General features: G+C 33.4%; 1 long non-coding RNA gene across 1 annotated transcript; it reads right to left on the bottom strand.

The window, feature by feature from the left end:
- Window positions 1-1,928: 1,928 nt before the first annotated feature.
- Window positions 1,929-15,541, bottom strand: LOC131151643 (uncharacterized). Its single transcript, XR_009135738.1, has 2 exons — window positions 15,174-15,541; window positions 1,929-2,381 (listed from the first exon to the last, which is right to left on the bottom strand). It is a non-coding gene; the product is annotated as an uncharacterized LOC131151643 (long non-coding RNA).
- Window positions 15,542-17,538: the final 1,997 nt, after the last annotated feature.

Here is a 17,538-nt window from a genome sequence, read left to right as displayed (position 1 = left end):
CTCCAATTGGGTGCAAGTGGATTTTTTCAGGTCAATTAAATTTGGATGACAATTTTGAACGGTTTAAAGCCGATCTTGCAGCAAAAGGGTTTCATCAATAAGGTCTCAACTACACACAGGCGTTCAGTCCATTTGTTCAACCTGCCACAATGCAAGCTGTCTCTGTTAGTTATTATTCATGGTTGGCGACTGCATCAAATGGACATCCAAATACATTCTTACATGGTTTCCTCTGAGAATGTATGTGTCTCAACCCTGAACCTCCAGGGTTCCTTGGTCCTTCACAACCACATCATGTATGCCACTTGTACAAGGGATATGTAGATCAAAGCAGGCATCCAACACCTAGTACTTGCATTTGGCATCCACATTATTGGCATTGGGTTTTCATCCAACTACCTCCGATGCCTTATTGTTCATTCAGTTCAAATCCTTCATGTTAACACTGGTCCTTGTTTACATAAATGTAATTATTCTCATGTCTGGAGAGCCTTCTATTTTGCACTCGCTTTAAACTGCTCTGCAAGTCAATTCACTAATGGAAACTTTAGGATTTGTATTATTTTCTTAGGTTGGAGGCTAGTTCGTCATGCACTTATTTACTTTTTTCTCAAGCCAAATACATCTCTGATCTTCTTGCTCAGGTACACATGACGGGCCAAGCTTTATTATACACCCATGTTAATCAATTCAACAATCTTCCAAAACAGTTGGCGATCCCTTTGCAGGCACTACTCTCAATAGAAATATTGCTGGAGTCTTGCAGTATGTGCTTCTTACTCATTCCAAGATTGCTTTTTCTGTAAATAAGGTTCCCAATATATTCAAGCTCCTTCAACTATCTGGAAGGTCATTAAAAGAATTTTACAATATCATAAAGGTGTTCCCATCATGGAGTTCTCATTCATCACACTTCTACTCTTTATCTTGTTGCTTCAACTGGTTCAGATGAGGCTGGTTGCCCAACCATTATGGCAGTACAAGTGGTTATTGCACCTTTCTAGGATGTGATATAGTCAGCTAGTAATCTAACAAGCAGAAGTGAGTCACTAGTTCAAGCACAGAGGCTGAATACCATGGCCTTGTCAATGCTACTACTGAGATATCCTGGTGACAAAAACCTTCTTCACCAATTTCACACTCCCTCATTTTGCATCCTAGTCTGATAGAGTGATAAATCATTGCCATTTTCTTGCTGTGAATCCTATCTCACTCCAGAACCAAACATTTTAAGGTAGATTAGCACTTCATTTACAAAAAGGTTGCTTGCAAAGATTTGCATGCAACACATATCCTGTGGACCAAGTTGTTCATATCATGACCAAAAGTCCTCTATCCAAATGTTTCACTGTCCTTCAAAACAAGCTCATGGTTCATCTTAATCCATTTCACTTGCCAGGCATATTGGAAATAAACCTTGAAGCTTTCAAATCTGCAATTATCCTTATCCATGATCTAGCATCTATTGCAACTTTAAATTCAAAACTACAACCATTTGCATCTTAGATTGGACAATCTCTCTACATATTGTACTTGACATTTGAAAAAAATTGAAAACCTTTGTTTTGACAAATTCTATACAAAGGACTCTATGAAGAGCTTGGGTGGTAGGAATGCAAGATTTACTGTGAAGAATTTTGGATGTTTTCAAGTATTTGGAGGGAAAGAAAAAAGAAAGCCTCTGAATGAAAAGAGTCTTCTATACAGGATTGGAAAAATGTACTCATTTATATTCTTTTACTTTGAAAAAGAATTTCCAGTACAGGTTTGTTTTTCCCAGATCTCATGTCTTGGCTTGGGCTTTATTATCTTTAAATCCTTGTATCACTAGCTCTATTTTCCAAGTTGGCACCCCCTTAGTGCCCTTTAAAGCGATTTTATTTTACCTACTAAAAAATTGAAAAATAAAAGGACAGAAATAATGAGGAAATGTCAATAATAAATATATAAATAGTGTATATATAATATGTTCTTATACAGACTAGCACGCACATGTGTGTTCATGTATGTGTATCAAAGTGTCAGCAGCATGTTTAGCCCTTAGCAGCTCATTGGACATGTCAATGAAGTTAGGCAAGTAATTTAGAATTCTTGGCACATTTGAATTGTATCCAACAAGTCTCAGGCATATTAAAGGCATGTTATCCAGAAAAATAGGATTGCCAGCCCAAGAAAGAGCAGCCCAGTGCAAGAGGGCTCCTGCCAAAGTCGTCCCTCAACCTATCTTGTGCTCAGAAAGGCAGTTTCCACAACTTGAAGCCATCAACACCATCGCAACGGAGGAAATTTTATACACGAATGCTCGCCATTTTAAGTGTCTGCACTACTTAGTAAAAAACTGTGTGGAATTAAATCATCATAGCCCCTAACAGTGTGCTGACCTACAAAAGTAAAAGCCAGATTTAACAGCCAAACTACTAAGGATGTTGATACATAACCCCCTTAAATGCTCTTTTTCTGGAAATGTGGGGTAATGTTGATAGATAGCCCCCCTAAATGCACTTTTTCTGGCAATGTGGGATAATGTAACCTCTAGCTAAGCATTTTTCAGAGTGCAAATTATAAATCAGCTATACCCAGGCCAAAATCTCTCATAAACGCCCACACCCCATTGTCAAGATTGGACTAGGATCAAGGGTAACATGTGTTTATTTATCCACACATAAATAAATAGGATTCCCCACTTGGTGTTCACCTTACATTTTCCTCAAACATCCCTATAAAAATATCAGTTAAACAGAAGAATTAGCAACAATATAGGAAAATAATACGTATCCTATAACTAATCTATAAAAACTTATATCTAACATTTAACTTGTTGGTGACTACTTTTATTTTCTCAACATAGAAAAAGTTGAATTAAATAATAAAATAAAAGGTGAAGAATTAATTAATGTTGTGAACAAATTAATGACATTACATATCTATCGATTGATTCTTTTTTTTTTTTTGTTCTATTGGAGGCCCACATTGAGCCTGAGTTACACAATGAGAGATAGCTCGTCTCCCATCCCCATGATCTTAAATTTCTATAAAATTGCCAAATTTTCTATTGAGCTTTCCACTTTCCATCACCCTCAAAATTGAAATGGCAATTAATTTTCATCTTCTAAAATTTGTGTTATATCGAAGTCTCAAAATTTTAGTTGAACTTGTCAAAATGTTAACTCTAGAATGAAATTTCCTTAGAATTAGCATATAAAATTTAAAAGCAAAGTCAATCTTTTTCTTTTCTTTTCTTTTTTGAATTGAAACAAAAGATTGTTAGAAGCAATAATGTTTTATTTAACCATTCATGTTTAAATTATCTTTGTTTATATCATGATTTTTATTTAATTGATTTATGAATTTCACTTTTATACTAAACAGATATGTTATACTACAACTATTGCACCTTTAACACAACATCGATGTATTCAATTTATAATTAGTATATTAGTCCTAAAACTTGCATTCTTAATCATTTCTAAAGTTCTTCGAAATAATTTCATTTTTTACGACTAATTTCCATTGCTTTCTTCAAATTGGAATTGACATCAAAATCGAAATTCCCATTCAAATTTTTGTTGTTTTGGACCTTCAAATTTTTAGACAAAATCAAAAAATTAAGACCTAGCCCATCCCATACCTTCCCACTCCTCCCTTTCCCAAGACACAAACCCAAACCTCTAACATGAAATTCTCAAACTTTAACCACTGTGAGGTCCCTAAGTGATGATGTATTTGATGGCTAGTGTACATAATGCAAATCACACGGAATCAATCTCACATTGCGACCGCAACTACAAATACTTGGTCTCTACCTAGACCAAGAAGGAATTTTAGGAAACATTTTGATGACAACCCACTCAGAGCCAAATCAAGAATTTGAAAAACGAGAATGTTAGAAACTCAATCACCTAATGCCAGTTAAGGTTAGTGGAGCACAACGATTAGACTATGGACCACCTATATATGTTGGATTTTAATGTTAACATATTATATATATAAAATATATATTTATATAGATACATACGCACGCACACACACATATAATCTTGATGATCACATTAGGGGGGGGGGAGTGTTGTATAAATAATTAGTTAAGAATTTTATGAATAGATGATAGGTACGTTGACCAAAGTCAAGTACCATGTTTATGGATGTACAATTAACAAAGTCATGCATCCTTAATAACTAATGAATAATCTCCCAAGATACATTGCAATGATGTGGGTAGTCAAAATAATGGATCTCATTAATCAATGTATCATTAAAGAATGTATCTCATTAAATCAAGGTAATTAAAGTTACATTCACTGTGGAGGAAGGAAAAGATCATGTATATATTTATGACTATTGATGGATTGAGTCACTTTATTCAACTATATAAAGGGCTCTTGATCCCTCTCACCACTCAACCAAGTTTGGAAAAATTTCCATCACAAAACCAAACATAAAAGGAATAGAAAGAATGAAAAGGTACTTGCATCAAAGCTTGGTTATCTTGGTAGAAATAGTACAATGTCCATAAATTACTTTTTGTATCCTTACTTGGTATGGTCCATAAGGTAAGCTAAAAGTCTTTCTCATAGAAATTTATCTCACAAGTATTATCATTCGCAGTAGTACATAATCCACATATAGAATTTAAAATAATACAAAAAAATAAAAATAAAAAAAGAACTTGTACCAATTTATTTTTAAGATATATGTACCTTCATCAACATCATTTTCTTTCAGGTTAAAAGGAAATAATGGCATCAACAAGAATTAAGATACCATTGGCAAGAAGCTTGCTTAAGTCCATATATGAATTTCTTTAATGGTATTATGTGCTGTCGCACACCACTAATCCCATCGTATCTCTTAGTAGTCAAAGATGTCATTACTGTAGCAAATAATGCTTTATCAAAAGCTTGAAATTGTTTTATGCCAATATTTGCGAGCCTTTTCAGATGTTGAAATTGATTTGCTATTCTTGGTAATTTTTATTCTCATTTATCTTAATCTAATAGAACACTCCCATCTTTTGATTTATCTTCTAAGTCAAGCTTGAGACAGTAGCTTTTGAGGTTCATCAATAGAGACATAGATCTATGTCTAAACATCCTAAAGTGATGAGCATTTGTTCCTTATAATAAGAAAAATTAAAACCCTTCAACTCTATAGTATTAAACATATGGCCAAAAGTGAAGCTAGAGAAGAGTCACTAACAAAACTTAATGCGACTTTTAATTATACTTATATTCATGGTTTGAAATCGCGGTCGCGGGTAACGTCGCGAAACGGTCGCGGGTGTCGCGGGTCGCGGGAGACGCGGGTGTTACGTAACGGGAAGCGGGCGTAACGGTCGTGAATTTTTTTCACACATGCACAACCATGCCAAAATTAAAAAATAAGCATGAAATCCATTAATACATGATTTTTAATGAATTTTGAAGGCTTTCATTCACCCTACAAATGCTTTTTAATAGGCATTATGATTTTTATATTAATTTTAGTGCGCTGTTTACAAAAAAAAACATATTTTTTTATAGTTTACATTAGTTTAATGAGTAAAAAGATGTAGAAATGTAAGAATCAATTAATTAAAGTCATAAAGTTACTAAAAATGAATCAATACTCAATAGACTTAATACTCAATATACACATTACAGTGATTACACATACATGAATTTAAAAAGTGATTAATATCAAATATCAATAAATAGTTGAAAATACATGAATACAATATTACAAATTTATAACATAACACATGTCACCACCAAAAAGAATGACGTGGAGGGTCTTCATAATTTGCATCTGTATCTTGAGATTGGGATGGGAAATTATCTCCCCATCCTTGTGGAAATACATAGTTAAATGAACCCAAGTTTTGTTGTTGCTCTTGAAAATGTACTGGTGATGAAAATTCTCCTGAATAATGTCTATAAGTTGGGGCAGGGGCTGGCTCTGGGTAGTGTGTAGAAGAAGACTCACTAGATCCTGAGATTCCTGATCCACTGGGATAAAAATGTGAGTCACGAGATGCATAATGTGGATATGTTGGATGAGATCCATATGATTGTGATGATGAACCATCTAAACCAAAGTTGCCAAAACTACAAACCACACCATATGAATCTTCAGTAGAATCGCTAGGGTCACCACGAGCACTCCTTCTCCTGGGTTGTGAAGATTGGTTCCCTGGAGGAATACCCAAGTCATAATTTTCAAGTATGTCATGTAGTCCATAAGGATCAGAAGGATATATATCCCTTCCAAATGATGTCCCTGTATCATATCCATAATTATATTCTACACCGCCGCCTCCACCACCACCACTGCCACCCCCCCCCCCCCAACCCCAGCTCCAGCACCACTATTACCATCATCATCACTTGGTGGGCTCAAACCAAGATTGTCATCACTTTGTGTGCGTTCAGGACTTGAACTTGAATCATCATGCGCGTTTATTGGTGGTTGATCACCTCCTTCTGTAGTACCACCAACCTCTTCATTTAACCAATTTGAATTGTCCTGACCGTCGAGTAGTGGTGTCTCTCTCTCCTCTAACCATTGACTTAAAGGATCATCTTCTTCGAAAATGTAGTCCAAATTGATAGGATTGAAACCCTCTTCAATTTCTCGTTGGCTTCTTTTCATTGTACGTCTTAACTTTAACCTCATGTTGTAATGTACGAAAACAAGTTTTTGTAGTCTCATGTACTTTAATCTATTTTTTGTTTTCGTATGGATGAGGCTAAAGGTGCTCCAATTACGCTCACAGTTCGAAGCTGATGTGGTCTGGCTAAGAACTCTAATTGCTATTCTTTGGAGCTCAGGAGCACACAAGCCATAATGAATCCACCATTCAGCTGCATGAATAATTAAAAAGAGTTTTATGTTAGTATAGCGTATTTCAAAAGTCAAATTTGAATACAAAGAGAGAAAATAGAGTAATTCTCTATTATTTAGCTATATAGCCATATTTACCAGGATTTGTTTGTTTTACTGCTCTTTGAGCCAACGGGGTTCCAAAAGTCTCCTGCCTATCTCGATATAGCAACAACTAAAAAAGGATGATTGTGAAATATAATTAATTAATTAGATATATTAATAATTATTCTTAAAAGTATTACAAAATACTAGAACAATTCATTATTCAATTTAATGGAACCAATACTTACTTGATTAATAGCCCGAATTTGAGTATCTATATCGGGTACCAACTTGGTTATCACTTTTTTAACTCCATCCATGACTTCTCTAGCAACTTCAAGAGAGGGTGGGGCACCATAAAGAAATTGTGGGTTCAAAAAATACCCTATAATTAAATTTAGAAACATATTAATCAATAATTTTCTAATGCAACTATGCATAATTTAAAAGTTAAAATAATAAGAAATTGTATTTGATTTACACTTACCAGCAGCGTGCAAATCTTGGTGCAACTGAAAACTCCACCGGTTGTCAATAATTTTCCAATAGTCTTTGTAAAACCGGTAATCTTTTTGAATGGCCAATTTCGCCCTATCAATTGCCTCGTATATGAAGCCCATGGTTGGTTTTTCATCACCATCAACCAATTTAAGAACTTTCACTAAGGGTTCTTGCACTTTAATTATATCAGAGGCTTTTTGCCAAAACTCTTTGCCTAAGATAATTTTCTTTGAATCATATGCTGGGCCTGATTTTGCTATCCCAAACCTTGAGTTTTTCCAAGCATCAGATGTAAACATTTCCCTTAGTACTTGTTTATGCCTGACAATAGTCTCCAAAGCAATGAAATTTGTGGCAAATCGAGTGATGGCAGGGCGAAGTAACTCCCTATTATTTGTGAATTTCTTCATAAAATTCACTGTCCATGTGTGGTTGTAAATAAACGAGGTTATTGTTCTTGCATCTTCTAAGACCTTCTTCACGTTACTTTTCTTACCAATATCTTCAAGAATAAGGTCTATGCAATGAACTGCACATGCTGTCCAATAGAGTTGGGCCTCTTCTGCATTAATAATTTTCCTCCTGCCTTCATTGCAGCTTCATTATCAGTCACTACTTGGACAACATTCTCCTCTCCAATTTCTTCAACCACCTCGTCCATTAATCTGAAAAGAAATTATAGATTCAATAATTATTACTATTTTAAAAACATGCATGTTCATAATACTATTTGCATATACAATTAAAATTAAAAAATTACCTGAAATAATATTCAGCTGTTCTGCTTGGTACATCAGAGGCATCAACTGATTTATGAAATACGATGCCTCTATCGCAATAAACTAAAAAGTTTATAATGTGTTTTCTAGTTGGTCCTGACCAACTATCACACATAAGGGTTACACCTCTCTCCTTCCAAATTCCAGCAAAAGAAGCTATATAATTTTTCATTTCTTGATACTCTTGCTCCAAATAAATTTCAGATATCTCATAGGGTGATGGACCCTTCACCCCCTTTCCAACCTCTGCAGCAATATCAAGCATAGGCTACATAAATGGAGAGTCAGCTACATTTGCTGGAATCCGATTATAAATTAGGAATTTTCCAACTGCTTTTCCTAATTTACTTCTTAAACCTTTCAGTAACTTTGTGTTGATTTTTGGTTGTTTCGCACTCTTACTTCTTTCTAAAATAGGATCCATTGCCTTTAGTCTAGCTTCAGGGGCATCAGGATTGATCCATTGTCGTCCACTACCTCCAACTTCTCGACCACTATAAGATCGAGCTCCTGCTCTATTGAAACCACTGGTAGCACCACTGCCAGAGCCACCTCCCTCTTCATAAATATTACCCCCTCTAGATGTTCTTGCTCGAAATCTTTGTCTCTCTTTCCATTGTTGCTGTGATCGTATGCTTTCTTGTTGAGCAAATCTCATACTTTCTTCTTCCAAGTCTTTTTCATCGCTCAAATTCTCAAAATCTCCTCTAATTTGGGCTTCTGCTTCTTCTTGCCTTTTTTGTTTATTTCTTTTCTTCTCAGCATACTGTTGTAGATGTTTCATCATTTGTTCTTTGACTTGTGTGGTCACATTTGAGCATCCAGCTACTTGACCTTTTTTATGTGTCAAGTGTTGTTTCAAGCGTGTAATGCCCCCTTTAATTATCTTCCCACATAACTTACACATAATAACATGTCTATTACCGTCCACCGCAGTACCAAAATTCCATCCAATATCCTCACTAGGTAAGTTCTCATTTCCTCTATCACGTGACATATTGATAGACTTAATTTGATGATCTCTACACAAAACATAGAGAAAATATAAAGTTACAACCTTTCTAAAAATGACAGGAATAATATTATAATTAGTAATTTAGTAAATATTAAATAATAAGTACTAAATAGTCTTTCTAATTTTAAATACTTATTACGTAAAAATAAAATATAATATTTGATTAAAAATAATAAGTAATGTTTAATTTATTTTGATATTTAAATAAGCAAAATTATAAAATATTAGATATTTTATTACAAAAAAATATATTCCTTTATCTTTAAAATGGTATTTTCATTATTTTTTTAACTTGATTTTATTTTTATTTATAACTATAAGAAATTAACATTGTAATTTTAAAGGTGGAAAAAACTTGCTCTACTTTTATATACATCACAGCATCACTAATAGAGATCCATACAGTACAAATTTTCTATTTAATTTTTTAAGCATTTTCTCAATTTATGGATTAAAATAAAATTTTTCTACAAATTCCAGTAGTAAACTAGTAATTAGCAAAAATCTGAATTATTAATATATTAACTATTAGGTTAAAATGTTTTTTATTAAGTTATCAATTTTTACTTTATTTGATAACTGAAAAACAAAAAATAGATCATGTAACGATTTATTTTACCTAATTTTAAATTTAACGTCAAAATGATGTTTTAAAACTTAAAAAATATTTATAAATAGGAAATATGTGATAAAACTAAATTTTCCTAATTACCTTTCAAAAAATATAAGACAATTAAAATATTTATAAATTAAGAAAATTTTATTTTACATAATTATTACTATTTTTTGATTTTTTACTCTATTAAATTACTTTTTTTTTAATTCAATTTAACAAACATAATTTACAACAAATTATAATTAAAAAAAAAACATAATAAAAAGTTTAAGATGTGGGAGATTTCTGATCTTTGAAAAGAAAAAAAAAACAAGAGCTGCATCTATAGGCAAGGCATAAGACTAGAAAAGAGTATTTTTTGTACTAATGTTGTATCTTGGAAGTCTGTAACCATAATACTATTAGTCTATTTCTAACGGTGTCAACTTTCAAAAAATGTTAATGCGATACCATATAAATGAAATTGATATTGTATATGAATATAATAATTTACAACAAAAAAAATGCTGTTAGGGGAAATAATTATGCAAAATGTTGTTTTACTCACAAATATAAAATAGCATAGAAATAGAACATGAGAAATTGTCCACTCCATATTTTTGGAATGCCATGTCATAGTCATTTATTTTAAAATAATATATATTTTATATGCAATGAAACCAAAAGGAAAGAAAGAATACGTAAAGAATGAATAAAAGTATGTTAATCAAAACAGAATATGACATGCTTAAATTGTTTAGGAACCAATTTGCATATTAAATGAATCTGAAATTTTAAAGCTTTTTACTCTATTAAATTACTCTTTTTTTTTTAATTCAATTTAACAAACATTACTTACAATAAATTATAATTAAAAAAAAAACATAATAAAATGTTTAAGATGTGGTTGTGGGTGTTGAGTGTTACTGAAATAAAGCTTATCTCATACGCAAGATGAGCAGAGGGCAGAGAGTCTGAGACTCTGAGTGAGACCGAGAGAGGGGAGGCGACTCGGAGGATGGAGGAGCCTCGAAGCCTCGAAGCTTCGTGCGACGATTGGCGGAGGGCTGGCTGGTGGCTGCGAGTGCGACGACACCGACGACTGGTAGAGGGCTGGCTGGTGGTGGCGAGTGCGACGACTGGCGGTGGCGGATGAAGCTGCCTTCGGCCACTCTCAAGCTTCGAAGAACTTTGTTAGGTTCAGGATTCAGGAAACGAAGGCTGCGAAGATGAGTAACTCAGGCTTCGAAGGAGTGAAGGCGTGAAGCCTTCTTATAGCTTCAGCGGCTCGGCCAACAAAACTGCAAGTAAGTATTTTTGTTCTTTGAATGTTAGATTTAGGTAGATTGAATGGTAGATGGGTGCTTGGGACTCGGGAAAGGGGGAAAGGAACGCTGCGCAGCAGAAAGCAGATTCTGCAAGTTGTCGGTATGTAACGGTCCATAACGGACTGTTACGGAGTGTAACTTAGGGGTAACGGCTGTTACGGACCGTTACGGAGACGTAACAGCCGTTACGGCTGTGAATTTTTTCCGAACCGCATTATCAGTCCGGATCGGTTTCGGAGCCCTTGATTTAAGTTACGTATCGGCCGTTACGCTACGTAACGGCCGTTATTTAAAACCATGCTTATATTAAGGAATCCAATGCATCATCATATCCATCTTTTGAGCTAGTTAATGGCATGTCATTGATTTACTCCATAATACCTTTCAGACTTTAATGTCACTAAGTTTTTTCTTTTTTAAAATTAAATAAAAATATATAATCAACCAAACATAAGAAAAACATCAAATGTGGGGCAAGGATAAAAAATAAAAAAAATGCTTCAAAATCTTTCCTCAAAATTAAGGGGAAAAGGATTAAACTATTGGCTTTGCCAATGATGCCATAGTTTCATTACGCCAAAGATTGAGCATGATAGGCCTAGTTATGGGTGTCCACTAAGAAAGTCAAGCATTCAATTTCCTTTTGTCCTATTGGAATCATATTACTTGAACGAGCACTTTGATGACTACCAATATCACCAAAAAAAAGCACATTAAGGTAACCTTATATGTGAAAATAGCTTTTATAGGTTCATAAAATAAAATTCAACCTTATTACCATAATACTACTTGCTAGAAAATTGCTAAGGACCTTCAGCTTACTTTATGAATCATAACCAAGTACGGATATATAAAGAAATTCATATACCTTGTGTCATTTCTACCAAGATAATTGAGCTTTGATACAAGCACCTCTCATTTCCTTTTATTCCTTGTGATGAAGACTCAATTATGCATAAACTGCTTGAACTTGTCACACCTTACTCACTTTTATGCTTGGTTTCATGACAAAAATTCTGCCAAACTTGGTCGAGTAATGAGAGGGACCAAGAGCCCTTTAATCCATCATAATCATAAATATATACATGATATTTCCCTTCCTCCAAAATGAATACAACTCTAATTGACTTATTTTAAGCGATACATTGCTTAATGATATATTGATTAATGAGATTTGTGACTTTGATGCATCTCCATTATTCTAATATATCTTGAGAGATTATATATTAATCATTAAGAATACATGCCTTTGATCATTGTGCATCCAATAAATATACACCCAATAAACATGATACTTGACTTTGGTCAATGCACCTATTATTTATTACTTAACTCTTAGTTAATTGTTTATACACACAATGTGACTCTAAAATGGACTTAAACAAGCTTCCCATCAATGATATCTAAAGTTTCAGGATATCATTATTTCCTTTGACTTCAAAGGAAATGATGTTGATGAATGTTTGTATCTGAAGATCAATAAGACTGTAAGTCTATATTTTTAGTTCTATACATTGATGATATATTACTTGCTAGTAATAATCTTGATTTATTATATGAAACTAAAAGATTACTTTCTAAGAACTTTGAAATGAAACACATGAAGATGCCCCATTTTTTGTTGGGCATTGAAATTTGTTGTGATAGGTCTAAAAGAATGCGCAAAGTTGTTCACCAAGCCTAGCCCCTACCATGAAAAGTGACAAAAGTTAATTGAAAATCAAAGCCCTATAAATGAACTTCAGCAAAAGCAAATGGAAAGTGTTTCATATCTTTTGGAAGCTTGAATTAGATATGTACTTGCCCCGATATTTGTGTTGTTATTGGAATGCTTGCCAGACATTAAAGTAATCAAGGAATGGATTACCCAAAAGCAACAAAAGAAAAAAAGGCGATGTGATATCTTCAAGGAACAAACAATCATATGCCCATCTGTAAGTACAACCTCTTCCACAATGGAAGCAGAATTCATAGCATGCTAAAGGTAGCATACCAAGCAATTTGGTTCAAAAATTTCAGTTCAATACTACAAATAGTAAGTTCTATTTCAAGGCTCATCAAAGTATTATGCGATATTCCAACTATTTTCTTCTTTAAAAACAAGTGTTCAAGCAAGTCAAAATACATAAATTGAGAAATCTTGTCGTTAGAGAAAGGGTGGGAAAAAAAATTGTTGATTGAACACATTAGTAACAATATGATGCTACCCGGACCCATTGGCTAAAGCATTGGAACCTAAAATGCATAATGAGCATGCAAAAGTTCTATAGGTCTAACCGTTCATGCATGTGCACATTACTGAAATGGAAAATAATGGAAAATGATTATCAATTATCTAAATAAAAGCTAATCATGTGATATATGGAAGGAAATATGTCGAGTAATTGACATAAACTGCCAAGATCCACATTAGTTATTTGTTTAATTAAGTGAATAGTGAATGCTAATCTAAATAAAATGTAATGACTCTTGTTGTGATTATTCAATCAAGTAGAAGATGTTGAATTGAATACACACACGCATGACCTTCATGATCGCATGGGTGTGTGTAAATATATACAAATAATTAATTAAGAATTAAGTTATAAAATAGGTGCATCGACCAAAGTCAAGTATTATGTTTTTGAATGTATATTTGTTGAATCTACAATGACCAAGTCATGTATCCTTGATGGTTAATGAACAATCTCTCAGGATGCATTTAAATAATGGAAATACATTCATCAAAGTCATAGATCATTAATCAACGTTCAATAAGTAACATATCACAGTAAATGAAGACAATTAAAAGTACATTTGTTGGGTTATTTCCTTCCATGTGAAGGAAAGCCCAAGTGAGCTTTATTAAAAGCCCAAAGTCTAGCCCTTTAGTGTGAAAACCTAAAGGAAGTTATAAAAAGAGAGGTGAGAAGAGAGGAGCCGTCACTTCTCAAAAGAAAGAGAGAAAAACGTGATTTTTCCCATGCTGCTCAGATTTCATCAAGACTCCGATCCCGCTTCGTCTGTGGTCTGATCGAGCTGAAATTTGGTGGAGAGGTTCACGACTCAAGTAGCTACAATCTGAACGGTGGAGATTGGATTTGGAGCTCAGGAGTTAGGAATTTTGCCCGTAAACAGTAACCGCAAATTTGGTATATTCTCTCCAATTTTCTTTGTATTTGCCAAGATTATTGATATGTTGATGAGATATATTTGTAACCTCTAATTGAGATTAGAGAAGACTTGGTGTACCCATTATTTGATTGATAGTAGAAGTTTTAACTGGACTAGGTCCCTTGGTTTTTCTTCCTCACACTGAGAAAGTTTTCCATGTAAAAAATTGTTTGTGTTTCTTGTGGCTTGGTGTGATTGATTATTTTTCTTATTATTTTCAGCACGTATAAAAGTAGAGATACATTATATTTGTTTGCATATAGGGAGAAGAATTATTCCGCTGTGGTTGTTTATTGATATCTCTCACAACAACATTCACCTTGAAGGGAGGAAAAAGATCATTTATATATTTATGATCCTATTATGGATTGAGTAACTTAGGCAACTATATAAAAGGCTAGTCCATCTCACAATTCAACCATTTTTTGTAGAATTTCCATCACTAACCAAATATAAGAGTAAGAAGAGAGAAGATCCATAATTTCTGCATAACTGAGACTTGATCAAAAGGAACAGTGACCAAACATAAGACTTGCATCAAAACTTGGCTGTATAAAAATGGCCCAAAGTATATGACTTACTTTCTATATCCTTTTTTATAATGGTTCATAAAGTAAGCTAAAGTCTTCCTCCTAGAAAATTTTCAAACAATATCATCGAAAGGAAAGAATAGCACCAAAACAAAACAGATGCTAATCAGTAATTATAAACTAATAGCCACGGGAGGCAAGCTTGCACACTACCCCCCATCCCTCCAAAAAAAGGTAACAAAATTGACATAAACCAGGATTTTAGGAAATTGGATACGAAGCAGATAAGAAACATTAGGTGAAGTAATCAAAAATAACGACAAAAAAAAAAATTGAATAGGAAGAAGTAGAAGAAGAAGAGAGTACCACCAGGGAGGGGATTTGGATACGCGGCGGAAGAAGACGGAGGGTGGTTAAACAAGCTTCGAGAAGGAGAAGAATTGAGAAGACCTCCGCAGAGCTGTTGAAGGTGGCGATTGTTGACGTTGGCCGAAGTGAACCGGCAGGATCCGTACAAAGCCGATCGGTAAATGGATCTCATAAGCACCACCCTCTCCATTTACGTCACAGCATTTAGGCTGAAGAATTGTACCGAGCCAATCGACACTCCCACTATGCCCCCAGAGCTCAGCACCTTGCCACACAGTCATGCCCCCGTTTTGGAACTGTACCGGTTACAACAGGTTTGAAGCTTACAAATTACGGGGAGACGAAAGAGAAATAGGAAGGATTCCATTTTTCGGTTACTGGGAAAGTTGGGAAGAAAATAAAAATTAATAAAATTTTAATTTTGTTATGAAAAATATAAATATCACCCCATCTTCCACCTCTTCTATTTTTCCATCCTAATAAATATTTTTTTATCCATATCACCCTATAAAAAGATACCCTACGCACACATTTATACTTTCATGTAAGTAGATTTATAGTGAGGATAAAACAAGAAGAGAGATAAAAAGAAGAGAGACATTTTATACAAGAAATTAAAAAAAAAGAGATATTTAATACAATGTCGAATCCAAATCATCTTATAATTTTTTCCAAGATAGTGAAGTTTCACCCGTGCAGTAGGCATAGTCGAACTACGTAAATTTCGGTCTCATCTCTATTTATTTTATTACATCTTTTATAACATGTTATTAGCACGAGACTCTAATCAACTGGGTTGTTTCTTTAAATCTTATTTATTTTATATATTTCTTGTAAGTTTTATTTCATAAGAATATAATATTCTCCACAAGAGAATATGTCTTTTAAAGTTTAAAAAATATCAATCTTCAGAAGAGATGGTAAAAAAGTCCTCATGAAGATGTTATATATTTAAATCTCGCGAAGAGATAGTCCTTTTGAAGAGGCTATATATTTAAATCTTCCGTATATATATTTGATCTTCTAAAGAAATAGATCACTTGAAAAGGCAATATATTTAATCTCTCGTCTACATATGTCTACGTATTTAATCTCTCAAAGAGATAGACCTCCTGAAGAGATTATATATCTAATCTCCAGAAGATATGGTAAATATTTACCTCCTCAAGAGAATATATTTTTAACCTCCCGAAGACATGTTCCAATCGATCTCCTGAAGATGTGAAACATTTATCCTCCAAATGAGGTAGTATATTTAACATCCGGAAAATGTGATAAATTATTACCCAATTTAATATTGTAATTAGAATAATACTCTTGAGGAGTACAAATTGAGAAAAATAAAATAATGTTCCTAAAGAAATATATTTTAAGTACCCCGGAAGGGTGGAATTAATATTATATTATTATCTCAGTTTTATTTCAATTTTTATATTTTATTTTCTAAATTGTTTTATTATTGTTAATTTATTTGGATATCAAACCTAAGCAAAGTTGAATTTGTTTCCTTTAATATCAAAGACAACAATTATTTATCATGGATTCTTGATGTTGATATCCGTCTAAATGCAATGAACTTGATAAATACTATTTTAGATGGAAATATCGCATCCTTGCAAGATTGTACAAAAGTTATGATCTTCCTTCATCATTGTTAGTCCTGTCAGCTACACTATCTTAGTTTATATGTTTTGATGATATTAACTTATTTATTGTTTCTAGTGTTTTCCATCCTTGCAGATCTTATCTAGTATAGGTATAAAGTGTCAGATACATAGAGGTACCAAATCAGAAGCAAAGATCGGACCTGTTTTTATTGTGTATAAATTAATTGTAATAAAGGTTGTTTGAGTGAGTGTGTATTAACTCTTGCGGTGTGTGTCTTGCATGATTTTTGAGTAAGAGTTGAGCCATTGCATAAGCATACTAAGGCACATGAGCATATAGGATCTGCACAAAAGTAACAAACTCACAATTCATAGTTTTCAAAGTAAAAACAAAGAGGTTGTCAAAATAATCCTATACTCAATTAAGTTTTCAAAATGGGACAAGTGTTAAGTAATATATGAGTTATAAACATTTTCAAAACTTGGTCCCGATTTTACAAAACTAGCTCTACGTCCTAAAATCCTAAAAGTCAAGCATATTTTCAATAAAGGACATACTAAGCATATAAGATATCGAAACGAGTTTTCAAATATGTTTTCATAAAACAAGATATCTTATATTTATGGGAAAACTCACTTGAAAAAGTTTTAATCTTCATTAGACTCAATATATTTCATATACTTTTATCCAAGAATGTTTTAAGTCATTAAACGCTTTTTGACAAGGAAAAACAAAGCAATCGTCACTATCGTAGTGC

The sequence above is a fragment of the Malania oleifera genome, chromosome 3 (genome assembly GCF_029873635.1).
Source record: "Malania oleifera isolate guangnan ecotype guangnan chromosome 3, ASM2987363v1, whole genome shotgun sequence".
NCBI classification, from domain to species: Eukaryota; Viridiplantae; Streptophyta; class Magnoliopsida; order Santalales; family Ximeniaceae; genus Malania; species Malania oleifera.
Note: the sequence above shows the minus strand (reverse complement) of the source record. Positions and strands in the feature narration are given on the sequence as shown.